The following is a 15,037-nucleotide window of genomic DNA, read 5'->3' as shown; positions in this document are numbered from 1 at the left end:
TCATTCCAGTAGCTAAGAGAAATAACTTAATAACCAATGATTCAGAGAGTCTGACTTAACTTCTTTTTGTAAAGATTTTTAAAATTCAGTTTCTGAAGTTTGAGCTAACTTTCTCCTCTACCTAGTTTCCACCCAGCTAGGGCAGATATTGTATTCTTTTCAGGTTGGGATGGGGCATAAATTCTTTGAAAAATTGCTCTAGGTTGGCAGGGATTTAGAAGTATAAGATATAAATAAAGTTCAGGTCCAACTGTTTAATGAACAGCTGGACCTGAACTTTATTTAATATTATATAATTTTCATATATATTTTCATATAATTATTCAGGTTAACTGCTTCCCTGGGAAACACCTGCTCTTCAATAATATGCCAGAAGCAAATAATATGTCAGAAAAGAATATGTCTAAGTGTAGGCATAGACATACACTTCATATCCCATGCCAAAATATGATCAAAATGGATACATGATTTGGGCATAAAGGATGATACCATAAACAAATTAGGAGAACAAGGGATAATTTACCTATCAGATCTTTGGAGAAGGATGAATTTATGACCAAAGTGCATTCTTCCTCAGGGAAGGAACATGACTATCATGAAGTTTTGGGAGTTGGAGGTGAGCGTAACAGGAAACTAAGGATATCTCAGATAATTCCAGACCCAATTTCAAAGGTCTGTTAATCATTAGCCCTCTGGGAAGGAGTACAAAAGGTTTGCTCTTCTAGTAGAAATATTTGACCTCCTGAACCTCTACTTAACTTCTTAGAAGAAGCCAACTAATGAATGAACTGGAGATATTCTAAGGGTTCTATAAACTAGGTAATCTCTTTTTGTTGAGGAAATCTGAGGTAAACCAAGTCTCCTTAGTTATTCTAGTTTAATGGATTACTTACCTCTAAACAAATCTCCTCTTTGTGAGGGAATTATATGTTTTCTTATAAAATCATTAACTAAGGTAGATTGAATTTATAGCTTAGATTCAGTCTACCTGGGGAATTTGGGAAATAGAGTGCTCATATTGGATAAAGTAAAACAGGTGTAAAACTTGTCAAACTGAGCATCATAAAATTCAGGTCAAAATTTAACAAGTCCATGTTACTTCCAGGCATTAAGCAAGATAATGAGAATAGACCAGATTTGTGTATTTGTGTGTGGGGAGAAGGGAATTGCCATGATCTTATGGCTTGTGACTATATAATCTCCCCTGACTTCTGAAGGGGTGACCTCCTTTTTCCTGGGGAACCCCAGTTTATTGGATGTCCAGTTTTCATGAGATTCCTGAATAAAGCTTCTATTCTTCACTTTGAGAGACCTGTGAGAAGTCATTTTGAATTAGGATTTGCCGACTATACAGAAGGATGGTGAGACTGTGGACCAGCTGGCATTAGAAGAGAGAAAGGACAGAAGGTAGGAAGCAATCCCCTTCCCTTTCCAGGGGAGAATATAGGAATGAGGGGCAGAATCCTGTGTCATTTGGGTGCTAATTCCAGATTTAGACAGAAGAAGCAAGCAGAGTGTGAGCAGGAAGAAGATAAGCAAAGAGAGAAAGAGAGAAAGAAAAAATATGGAGGGAGAGAGTAGAGATGGAGAAAAATATCTTGTTCTTCAAAATAGCCCAACTTCATTCTTTAGATGCCTCCAGATCAGGTTCTAAGCCTCCTGGTCTACCTTCTTCCTTGGACCCTCCCTTTCCTCTGGCTTCATCTTTGTTAGCCCTTCCTCTTGGGACCCTCCCATTTCCTAGCAAACTGAGCATCAATGGCTCTGGGGGATAAGCCTTGGATGATCGCCAGGGAAGTCTAGAAGCAAGTCTAAAGAATAAGTTCCAGTTACTTGAACTACTGTTTTGTGAAGATAAGCTGAGTACAAGTTAAAAGTATACTTAGTTTGAATGACTTAGTTATTTTCATCTTGACAACAATTGAAGACAATCCCAAAAGAATAATAATAAAACACACTATCTACCTTCATAGAAAAACTCATACTGGCTGAATTCAGGGTGAAACATGGTATTTATCTCTTTATTGCTTTTTTTCTTTCATTTGAGTCTTCTTGTACAAAATGACTAATATGGAAGTATCTTATATAGTTGCACATGTATAAACTATATCTAACTGCTTATAGTCTTGGGGAGAAGGGAGAAGGGAGAGGATAGAATCTGGAACTCAAACCTTTAAATAAGAATAGGAAAAAAAGACTTCTGAGGTAGAGCCAAGATGGTGGAATAAAGTCAGGGAGCTGCTTCAGTTCTCCCAGTTTCCCTGGAAAATCACATGAAACCAATCCTCTGAATAGAGTCTAATGGAATGAACCTACTTTCCAGCTCAACATAGACTGAAAATTGTGTTGAAAAGTGTGTTCAGGCCAGCTCAGATAGACTGGGGGAAAGTTTGATGAGAGGGTCTTAATCAAAGCAAATCACATTAAAGATGCTCAGCCCTGGCTCAGTCTAAGAACAAATCAGTGGGGCAGCTTCCAGTCCCAGCTCAGAAGGCAAACTCTGTGAAACCAGGCTGTTTCCTCAAAAGGGCAGGCAAAGTTTCCTCTTGCAAACACAATGGACCTTTGTGCTCAAAGCCAAGGCTCAGAGCTGCACAGAAAGGTTGGGACAGGGCCTCTTATTTCAGAGAAGCCTAGAGCATTTTTAAAAGAATAAGGGAAAGAAACCACGCAAAAAATACCCTAAATATAGACATTGAAAAGATAATGCCCTCAGTATTGGCGAAATTCACTGAAAAGAGCAGTATCATTAAAAAAAAAGGAAACATATTTAGAAAATTTCAAAACAATCATTATTATGAGTATGTAGAAGGTCAAAATGAGGATTTAAGAACACCAGTTCACCCAATCTTTCTTGAGAATAAATCCTGCCAAACAAAGGATAGACACTTCTTAGAAATTGTCCAAGGTAGACTATATAGTTTCCTTCCCCAGATCGTTCCTCTAAGAAGGGGAAAACACTTGTCTCTTCTGCCACCCCCAGTCATCACCCTGAACTCACCCTCTCTACCACCTCTGCATTATCTGACATACTGAATTATACACAACCTATTCCATCCTCAGGAGCCTTTCCCCTGCCCACCCCCAAATTCCTCAGGAGATTTCTGGACCACATGCTCCTGTGGAAAGCTGAAGAGAGTCACCCCATACCTGGGGTCAATCCAAAGATTGGAGTAAGAACAGAATGAGCACAGGGAGTTTACACCCACTGAGATTTTTATGAGGACTGCCTTTTAATATTATCCAATTACTCTCCTTCTACCCATACCTGCTCTCAGGTTACCATTACCTGGACAACTGTGCTTTGTCCAAAAATACCAAATACAAACACCCACTTCCATTGAATAAGTCACTGACAGGATCCCATTCACATGCCACAAAAAAGTGTTTTTCTGAAGCCTTTCTGCAAGAGAACAACAAGGGTCAAGGGCATAACCACTCAAATGCTCAAAATTACCCTCTGGACTGTCAGCTTTGGCTAAAGGCGATCCCAAAAAACTGGGAGTAGGAGCCTTCTCCAACTAAATCTCTCTCACAGAAGACTGCTGGCCCAGCTCTCTCACTGAAGACACAGAAGTGGAGAGACATGAATTGAGATCCCATAGATCCCCAAAAGGTAGTTTATCACCACTTTTCTGCACCCATGTCTTCTCATATAGGAAACATCCCAGCTAAGAAAAGAGGCCAGTAGCCTCAGGGATAGAAGGAATCCAGAGACAATTCCTTAGTTCCAGTCTCAGATCTCTGAGGAAAGAAGATTTTTCAGTTTCTGAATATATATATATATATATATATATATCTTCTAGTCCCACAACTTCTCTCTCTGTACTAGCTTATAGGTAAAGCAGCCCAGAAAACCCCAAAAGGTGTTGATTACAGGAATTACTGGTACTATTATTGGCTTAAATTAGTTAGGGGAAAGGTGGAGGCAACCAGTGTTAATATCCCTCTCAAAACTGGCCTTTAGGGCCCTGCCTTATAATGAAATATTGAAATAATGAAAATTATACTTACTTCTTCCTTTGAAAAACATGAACGAACAATATATATATATGACATTATCCAAAAGCCAATGATGCTCCTAATCATATATCCCACCTGAGGATCCATTGGTTTTGTCTCTTCCTCACCTGAAAGACATCATGTAACTGAGGAGAATCTGCCTCACATACTCTGTCCTAGCACAGGTAAAGGCATTACATATTAGTTTGTGGAATCTCCTTCCCAAACAGGTCAATTATAGGGACATCCTTCTCCAGGAGAAGGGAATTGATGGCCCTGCTCAGGGAGGAGGATGGACATCTAACTGAGCATAGGGAAAACAGGGTCCATGGTCATAACTACAGGTTTCCCAATCACTAGCCCCATGCCTAGGTCTTTCAGTACCCCTCTGCTCCCTCTTCCATTCCTTGCAAACATTCTTTGTCCACATTCATTCATTCATTTATTCATTCTTTCATTTATTTATTTATTTATTTATTTATTTTTTGCTGAAGTAATTGGGATTAAGTGACTTGCTATCTGAGACCAGATTTGAACTCAGGTCCTCCTGACTTCAGGGGTGGTACTTCATCCACTGAGCCACCTAGCTGCCCCAGAGCGTTATTTATTAAGAATAAAGTTAGATTACAGAAGGGGCTACAAGGAATGTATTAGTTATGATGACGTACTTCTTTCTATACTCTACAGAGACAGTCAAGCACTTAGTTAATAACCATTTATTATCTTCTTTGTGCTAGACATTGAACTAAGAGTAGAGGATAAAAAAAAGTGAAAGACAATTTCTGCTCTGAAGGAAATCACATTCTAAAGGGATGATAACTTACAAACAGCTATGTACAAATATGCTATATTGAAGATAATAAGAAAGTCCTCTCTTCATTTATACCTTCTTTCCTTCATTTTTCCTTCTATCATTTCCTTTCTCTCTCCTTTTCTTCCTTCTTCCCTTTTGTATTTTTTTCTTCCTTCCTTTTTTTCCCCCTTCATTCCTTTGGTTTCCCTTCCTCTCCTTTCTTCCTTCCCTTTCATTCATTTGCCTCTCTCCTTTCCTCCCTCTGTTCATTTATACATTCCTTCCTTCCTTCCTTCTCCTTCTTCCTTTTCTTCCTTCTTTCTTTCATTCCCTTATACTTAGCACAGTGCTTGGCAAATATGAGGGACTTAATAAATATTTATTGAATTGAATTATTTTCAATTGCACCTCAGCAATAATGCCCTATGGTATTGCTGTTATTAACTCCATTTTACATATGAACAAACTGAGGCTGAGAGCAAGGGAATGACATAGGATCACATAATTAGCAAGCTGATGAGAAAGTGAACTCAGATCTTTCTTATTCCAACTCTGAGCACCTACTACGCCACTCAGCTCCTTCTGAACAAGGCTATATTCATACTCTCAGAATTCAAAATCTTGTCTCGCCAGAAATCAGAACAAATCTCTTTCCCCATTCTCATGTGATGTATTAAAAGTTCAAGAAATATAATTCTTGGGGAATTGATTATATTATTAATTGTGGCTAGGAAAAATTAATAAAAGAATAGTCATTTGATTGCTTCTTGTAAGCCAAAAATAGATCATAGCAGCCCATTGACACATATACCCTTGGTAAAATGAGTATTCCATGTAGATGGCAATCAACTTTGAGTAACAACTAATGAGAAAAATGAAAATTATAATGGTAAATGGAGTTATTCTAATGAGTGGTGATTTTAATCATGTCCCTCTTACTCCCAAACTTTTCCTAGTGTGGTCCATCAAGAAAAATTATCTATGTCCATCTGTATTAAATACAATCTTATTATTAGAGCTATTTTTCATGAGCTAATTTGATCTAGTAGAGAATGAGGAAATGAGAAAGGAAAAAAAAATCCTGGATCTCCACTATAAGTGGAGCCATAATCATTTCTCTTGTTGGATTCATAAAATAATACAATCATTCACATATTTGTAAGCCTTCTAGATCATATAGACTCTAGAGTTCATCTTCTCCAATTATCTGAAGTCTAAGAAGCAGCAATATGACTCCATATGAGTTACTGAAGACATGGAGAGAAAGAAGATTCAAAGAAAGCGAACCAAGAATAGTTGCTGGGATTTGTCAGGTAGTGAGATTATGGGGAAGAAAAAGACCAGAATCTCCCAACTGTCTTAGCTCTCAGTGATTCTCTTACTCAATTCTTAGTTAGGCTGTGGAAAAGAAACAAACAAAAGATAATGATATATCTGATCCCTCTCTGAATAAGAGGACAGTAATCTCCTAGGCGGAGTAGTTTAAATCATGTCTGGGAATTCTGACATATGGAGTTTTGTCATTCAGAACTAACAGATGGTAATGAGAAAAGTTTCCATGAGTCTTTCAGTCTTTGCATGAGTTTCAGGAAGGAGATAGAAAGGCAGACACTGACTCTGACAGAAGTGGGGAGATGGTGTTGAGCATGGCACCAGGGCAGCCAAGATCTGCATCAACCTTGGGTAGACAGGATGGCAGCACCAAAAATAGAAGATAACTCTTAGCATTCACAGATGTCCTCCTCATCCCCAGCCATGAATCCAGGTGGCTGAAGAAATGCCTTTTTTCTCTTCCCACTGTCCATTCCCTTCTTTTGTTTTGTTCTTTTGGACAGAAACTTACATCTAATGTTTGCTATTCCATTTAAACTGTTCGCTAATAGTTAAATTTAATTTTTTAAACTTGGTTTCTCGAGATAAAAAATATCAATCTCTATTGTGTCCTTGGTTTGAAACTATCCCAAAGGGCAAGGGTTTTAAGCTTCCCCGGTCTTCAGATTGACACTTTAGGATTGGAACTGTGAGGCTGGAGCTTTAGGCTAAGACTCTTTCTTCTGGTGTTGGGGGCCAGGGAAGGAAGAACTGGGAAGGAAGAACTGACCAGTGTTTCCTTGAACTTGAGGCATATGAAGGGGCATCGAGGTGATGCAGTGTATAGAGCACCAGGAAGATCTGAGTTCAAATTTGGCCTCAGACACTTAACACTTCCTAGCTGTGTGACCCTGGGTAAGTCACTTAATCCCAATTGCCTCAGCCAAAAAAAAAAAAAAAAGGAAAGGTGAGACATATGGAGATCAAGTCTAGAGTGGTTGGACCTGGCAACTATTGAAAATCCCATTAGTTGCCGAAATGAAAAAGAAGGTAGCTCTCTCCCATGGTGCTTCTCATACATTTCCTAAGATCCTGAATAAAATGGCCTTTAATCTCATGCAGTACCTGAAAGTGTGTGATCAGATGGGAGCTGGGGGTAAAAGGTGCCATGTAGAAGCACATTATTTTTTTCCTCTTCATTTGTATAGTTGTAGTTAACCATATGACCAGAATATGCTGAGTGTCCTTTGAATATGGGAAGTAAATTTAATTGATTGACAAAAGAAATCCTAAGAAATCCTAAATCTTATCATGTATTTTGAAAACAAAAAGCTACTATTAAAAAATTTCAGTGCCTCATCTGAGTCCTCTTAATGCCCTATTTCTGAAGTGCCTTCAACTTGCAAATTTCTTTAGTCTTAATTTGGTCATTAGAGACATGACCAGAGTTCATATTTTGAATCTATTTGGAAGTATCTGATATTGTGTGGCTTTGGGTCTCACAAAGAGAAGAACTTAATAATCATTCTTTCTCAAATAATAATAGTAATAAACTTTTTGTATAACAATTTGGAAATTGCAAAACATTTTACAGACCTCATTTCAAGTGAATCTTTTTTGAAACAGACATTGATTGAAATTTTTCCAAAATATTTTCTGTTGGAAATTTGTTACACTCCAAATATTTGTGGGTTCCATCACTCCAAAACAGGTTCAGAGGCTTGATATAGTATTGATCTTAGGGAAAGCAGGAAGAGGTCAGACAAAAACCTATGTATTCTCTGCCATCCTGACTCTGTTCCCCTCAAGGAAATAATAAAACAGTCTGAGTTGAAGGTTGAAGATCTCTTATAATCTCCATTTTAAAACTGAATTCGCTAATCATCAAAGACTTTAAGGTCTTTTTCCCATACTCACAGAGTTTGAGTCAAAAGCAGGATATGAGCCCATGTTTTCTGGATTCCAATTTTCTATCCACCACCTCATGTGTTCTCCACTCATGGATATTTCCCATCTCTGCCCCAAATTCACACACACACACACACACACACACACACACACACACTCTCACATACACACACTCTCCTCCCCTAGCAGACACCATGGACCCCCCAGGAAGTCCTCTCTCAAGTCATCAGACTTTCTGGTCCATTTCCATCAACAAAGTATTGGGAAAAGGTTAAATGAGGGAGTGGGAAACCATACCATTGAGAGTCACAAAGATGAATGGGAATTTGGAGATTATCAAATCCAACATCCTCCTCTCCTCCCTAAACACTCACACTTGGCATGCCATCTCACTCCACATTCACCCAGTCCACATCATTTTATCATAGAACAAAACACTCAAAAGACAGAGGAGGCTTACAGAAGGTCACACATGATATTTGTTACATTCCCTACCTTGGCATCCAGAGGAGATCTCCTACAGCATGGCTATACTCAGTGTTCTATCTAAAAGTGAAAGTTCAAAAAACATACTAATTCAACTCAATATTGTGAAATGGCAGAAGCCCATTGGGTAGGGGTGGGTCAGATGACAAGCCTTGGTTACTGTCATCAAGTAGATGGAGCTCTAGAACAATTTCTGGAAGTAGAAAATGTGAAAGATCTCTGCAGATGGACTCTGGGCTGGAAGCAGTCTTGTGAAAAAGGTGATGTGCAGGAGTAAAAAGCTATTGTGAAGGGAAAAGTGAGGCTCAAGATAACGTACAGTGGTTGTACAAGGCAGTATTAGGGACAGTCTCTGAAGAAACCTTAAATTGGTGGTGTCTGGTGCCATGGGTTATTCTTCAGTCTATTCATTGTGATCTCTCCATCCTATTTGTGCTCAATGATAAAGTGGCCTCTGGTTTGTGACTGGCTGTAATTGACTGGAGGTGAAGGAATAAACAGCATGGAAACCGATCACAGGATCACAGGGGGGTACGAGGAGAAGGGGAAGATACTCACTCATTGAAAAGGTGCGCTGCTCATCCAAAGCATTCAGTTTCAAGAAAACAAACATGTATTAGGTGCTTTCTATAGGAAGGGCCTGGCTTTCAGCAATGGGAGACATAGTAGAGGGAGAGAGACAAAGAGGCACGCAGAGAAGGGAAGACAGACAGACAGACAGAGACAGAGACCTAATAAGAGGAAGAGACACAGAGAGAAACATTGACAGGTAGATTCAGAGACCCAGACAGACAGACAGAGTCAAAGAGAAATAAAGACAGAGATAGAGAATTATGTTACAATATGTTAAATGGATAGGGGAGGTCAAGCAATGAAATGAGAGACTGTGGAGAGAGGAATCTCTTCTAATCTGTGGAATCAGGAAAGGCTTCTTGGAAGCAGAAATGACTGAGCTGGGTATTAGGAAGATAAGCAATGACAAAGATGGTTCTCAGACTACAATAATGCAAACTGTACCTTTACTCAGTCTCACTAAATGATGCAGGAATCAAGGACTTTACAAACCTTAAAGTGCTATTTAAACGCTAGCTATTAGAAGGGGCAAGATGTTGTAGTGAATAGATATAATGCTGGACCTGGAGTCAGGAAGACCTGGAAAGCAATTTGGGAACACAAATTTGCCTTGGCAAAATCACATCATATGCCCTAATAAGTTTGACACTGATATGTGATTTAAAAATCAAACACATGTCATTAAAATGCTTATAAGATATGTTTCACAGTTATAGTTGGGAGATGGAAAGAGAGAGGGAGAGAGAGAGGGAAAGAGAGAAAAAGAGAGGGAGGGAAAGAAAGAAAGGGAGAAAGGAAAGGAGAGAGAGAGAGAGAGAGAGAGAGAGAGAGAGAGAGAGAGAGAGAGAGAATATGCAAAGAAGAGGGAGAGATACAGAACAATAGTCAGTCAGAGAGGATTACACTGATCACCAAAGAAAGGACAAACAATCTTTGTTACCTGTATTTGACATTGTGTTATATAAATAAAATGAACATCACAAGGATTAAAAAAAAAAAAGAAACTGTCAGCTAGGAAGAATATGCATCATGTTATTTCTTTTCTAAGGCTATGATAACCAATATGTATAGGGAACCAATAGAAGTATAAGAGGCTAAGAGCCATTTCCTAACAGATAATTGGTCAATGAATATGAGCAAAAGGGTAGTAAATGATCAAATACTGTAAAAATTTGTACCAGATCAAATTTCCCCTAGTAAATTGGCAAAGATGACAAAAGTTAGGAGAATTCAATATTGCAGCAGTCGTAAAGAGATAGTCACACTGAGGCACTGCTGGAGGGTGTACAATTTGGTGTAAGTATTCTGAGAAATAATTTGAAATAATGTTACGAAAATGACTAAAATGTCTATACCTTTAATACAGATTCCTCCACTAGGGAAAATGCCATAAGGAAAACAAAGACAGAAATATAAGTATATATATATATTTACCAAGATATTTATGGCAGTGTTTTGTAGGAGAAAAGAATGGGAAATAAAGGAGATGCCAACTGATTGTGGATTGGCTAAAAAATTGTTACACAGGAATTTATTGGAATATTATTCTGTTTTAAGAGTATATAGGAAGAATATCGACAAACATCAGAAGAAATAGAGATTGATGCAAAGGGAATTAAGGTGAACTGAAAGAAAATTATATATACAATGAATACAGTAAAATAAAAGGAAAATAACCATACATAATCCTTGTTTAATTTTTTTAATGTAAATTGGTCTAAAAGAAGAGATAATGTATTTCTAAAAGTGAGGGGCATTTCATCTGTTGGGAAATTTGGTTAATTTGCTGGTTAGTTTTCCTGTGCTGTTTTTCTTTCTCTTATTATTTGCTATAGAGAATACTTGTTAGGCAGACGAAAGAGATGAAATGGGAAATTAAAGTGATATAAAATCAAAAGATAGCAATTTAAAAAATTAATGGTCCAAATTGATTATTATATGCCTTCAACAATAAAATATATTTTCTCTTTCTTCAAGTGGTTCATAGATTCTATTATTTTGCAGTATTTATTGAAAAATTCTAGGCCACATTATTTTGTGTTTTGTGGGATTCAAGTTTTCATTTGTTTTACATCTCTTGGGGAAGGCTATGATTCTTAATTTGTTTTTGCACATCAGGTCCACTAGGTTACACTATAGTTAATAAAGTTGTAGAGATGGATTCTAGAATATATTATAGTACTGTTCAATTAAGTACTTAAAGGTCTGCCATGTTAAAAATGAATTAATTTCTTCACTACCTGGGTTCAGTAGATAGACATTATTTAGAATCATATTTAGGGCTGATGTGAAGACAAGCTCCCTTTCAATTAGAGCTGTCCCAGAATTGGGATGGGGAGACTCAAGGAATAATTGAAGCAATTGAAGCCATCAAGCAGAGGCTGGGTGGCTGTTTGTCAGGCACACTGGAATTTGTATTTCTTTTTCCAAGACAGATTGTCTCTTATCACAGAATTACATAATATTAGAGTGAGCAAGGCTTTAAGAGACCACCTAGTGGATCTATGCATAGAAAACCATTCTTACTACCGAATACCCAATAGGCTTTTGTTTAATGATCTTTTGCATTGGTTCTATAAGGCAGCTCATTCCACTGATGGACAGTTTGAACTTTTGAGAGGTTTTCTCTAGCATCAAGCTGAAATTTGCCTCTTTGTAGCATACACTCCCTTTTCCCTACCACCACACCATGTGGTCAGATAGAATAAGCCTAATCTCATTGAGGTCTCTTCTAAATCTAGCATTCTGTTATTCAAGAACAACAATACTAACTGATTAGGGCCAATTATTTAATTTTTGAAAAAATAATGCACTAAAATTTTATTGCTACTTGTTTGAATACTCATAATATTCTAACTACACAGAATGAATGTTTTCAAAACTTAAGAATCTAGCGGAAGACATCAGAACCATGTGGGAATAAGATAAAGTATATGTAACTCCCATCATCCTCTCTGTTATCAAGAGTGTCCTGAAGGTACCTTCAATAAGCCTACCAAAAATACAGCTTACATGCCAATGCTTCTATTACACTGTAAAGATCAGTCATATTAATCATCTGTGTAATAACTGAAAGAAATTTGGTTTGCCCTTAGCCTAGAGTGCTAGATGAGAGACCTGACTGCAGGTACTGAGTAAAGGTGATGAAGAATCAAGTAGGTAACTCAGAAGATCTTCAAAGACCACCAGACTGCAGGGATAAATCAGGTCAGGTTTCAGAGTGCATTTGGTGACCAATGTCAACAATCATCTCAGAGTACTATGTCCCTGAGGAAAACATGAGACCTGCAATTCCTCAGGATATATCCCAAGACCTGTTCAGAGTCCTGGAACTTTTTGCTGAGAAGAATGAAGGGTGAACAAGAGAGTGATCAAAACAGAGATTTAACGTGAAGTTATAGGTACTGAGGCAAATTCCCTCGGGGTGGAAAGGGTAGGGATATGATGTATGTGTTACTTAGAAGTAGTGTCTAGGATATAATAACTACTCCTATGCATTGTTGATACAAAATGGAAATATTATTTTCCTTTGAGATATTAACCGTTTCCTTGAGATAGGAGAAGAAAAGTGCAGTCTTCTTTTCCCCTTTGGGAAACTTCCCTAGGGAAGGAGCTTGTCTACCATGAAGCACTGGGGGTTGGAAGCATGGTGAGATTGTGGACTAGGTGGTACTAGAAGAAATGACAGAAAGGGGAAGCAACACCCCTTCCATCCCAGGGAAGGATGTGGGAATGAGGGACCTTGTCCTGGTTGTTAGGTGCTAGTTCTAGCTTTAGGCAAAAAAGAAGGAAAGAAAGAGTGAGCAGGAAGGAGAGAAGAAAATTGGTAAAATGACAGAAAGTTTTAAAAAAGGAGGCAAAGAGTACAAAAAAAGATTGTGATATTATTTTTTATCATAGTCCACACTGTCTTCCTTAGATGATTTCAGGTCACGTGCTGAGACTCCTCAGTTACTTTCTTCCTTGTCATCCTTTTTTCCCTTATTTCATTTTTGGTTGCCTCCCCCTTCCGACCATTCACCCATTCCCTCCCAAGTGGAGCATCAGTGACTCGGAAGGTGAAGCTCTTAATGACCCTAAACTTTTTCTCCAGGGCAGTCTGGGCATTTTAGCCAATCAAGCCAATCAAGGGGTTAAGCCCCAGTTACCTAAATTCCTCTCTTGTGGAGATAAACTGACTATGGATTAAAATTATCTTTAGTTCAGGCAGCACAAGGATTCTGCTCTCAATATTGGTGAAATTTGTGGAAAACATCAGTATCATAAGAAAGAAGGAAAATATCTAGGAAGAGTTTCTCAAATTATTATTCTTAAAAGGGTGATAAAGATCACCATGAAGCTGCACGCAAGTCAGTCAATCCAATCCTTGAGAATAATCCCTGCAGAGTTGACCAAGTCTTATTACCTCTCAGAGAGTGCTCCAACATAAACTATTTAATTTCCTTTTCTAGTTTCCCTTCCCTTCTATAGGATTTCTGGAACCACATGTCTGTTCTTCTACCTCCAGTCACAGCTTACAGTTGTCTTTCTGTATCACCCCTGGATTAACTGATACACCAAATTATACACAAACTGTTCCATCCTTAGGAACCCTCCCCTCTCTCCACCACCAAATTCCTCATGACATATCTAGCTCAGTATCCAGGTGACAGTGAAATCCACAGGAAAAGAGAAATTCAAATGCTGCTATGGTAACCTAGGATGAGTCATAAACAATAAGGATTGTTTAGATATTGAAGTGAGGATAGAATGAGTGTGGATAGTTGATACCCAATGAATATTTCATGAGGACTTCCTTTCAATATTATCCTTAGAGTGAGGACACCCCAGAGTGAGGAGTTAGGAAGATTTAGGAAACCTTTGCTGATAAGGAACACCAAGCCCACCTGTGCTCATGTAATTCTATAAAGGAAAACCTTATATGAAAAGGTAGAGAGTAATTATCTTATACACATGAGAAATGCAAGGAATTACTAAAACAGAGGAATTAGATAGGGGAGAAGGTTTACTGGTTCTATAGCCCTACTCTGGTCAAATTTATAAGAATACAAATCATTCCTCATAGGTCAAAGGATATGACCAATTTTCAGATGACAAAATTAAAGTCATCCATCTTCATATGAAAAAATGATAATTCACTATTAGAAATTAGAAACAAAAATTAAAATAACTCTGAAGTACCACTTCACATCTCTCAGATTGGTTAAGATGACAGGAAAACATAATGATAAATGATGAAGGGGATGTGGGAAAACTAGGACATTAACACATTGTTGGTGGAGTTGTGAAATGACCCAACCCTTCTGGAGAGCAATCTGGAACTATGTCCAAAGGGCTTTCAAACTATGTATATCCTTTGACCCAGCAGTGCCATAACTAGGCCTGTATCTCAAAGAAATCATAAAGGAAGGAAAAGGACCTACATGGACAAAAAATGTTTGTAGCAGCTCTTTTTGTGATAGCAAAGAATTGGAAACTAAATGGATGCCCATCAGTTGGGGAAAGGCTAAATAGGTTGTAGTATAGGAAGAAAATGGAATGTTATTGTTCCATAAAAAATGAACAACAAGCTGATTTTAGAAAGACCTGGAAAGATTTACATGAACTGGTGCTGAACAAAACAAGTAGAACGAGGAATACATTGTAAGCAATAATAGCAAGAGCATGTGGTGATCAACTATAAAAGACTTGAAGGTTCTTCTCAATGGTTCAGTGATCCAAAGCAATCCTAACAGACTTTGGACAGAAAATGCCATCTGTATTCTGAAAAAGAACTATGGAAATGGAATGTAAATAAACACATGCTATGTTGGCCTCTTTTTTTCTGTTTTGTTTTTAATCTCGTCTATGGTTTTTCCCTTTTGCTCTAATTTGTCTCTCCCAACATGACTCACAAAGCAATGTATATTAACAATAAATTTTTAAAATAGTCTATATTTACTTCTGGCCTTTTCATCAGTAATG

General features: G+C 37.9%; 1 long non-coding RNA gene across 1 annotated transcript in view; it reads right to left on the bottom strand.

The window, feature by feature from the left end:
- The window catches only part of LOC127544657 (uncharacterized), a 36,809-nt gene extending 33,702 nt beyond the window's left edge, over positions 1-3,107 (bottom strand). Inside the window, exon 1 of the long non-coding RNA XR_007949505.1 lies at positions 3,014-3,107. This is a non-coding gene — a long non-coding RNA (uncharacterized LOC127544657). The remainder of the gene's footprint in view (positions 1-3,013) is intronic.
- Between the last annotated feature and the right edge of the window lie 11,930 nt (positions 3,108-15,037).

This window comes from Antechinus flavipes, chromosome 1 (genome assembly GCF_016432865.1).
Source record: "Antechinus flavipes isolate AdamAnt ecotype Samford, QLD, Australia chromosome 1, AdamAnt_v2, whole genome shotgun sequence".
Classification (NCBI taxonomy): domain Eukaryota; kingdom Metazoa; phylum Chordata; class Mammalia; order Dasyuromorphia; family Dasyuridae; genus Antechinus; species Antechinus flavipes.
Note: the sequence above shows the minus strand (reverse complement) of the source record. Positions and strands in the feature narration are given on the sequence as shown.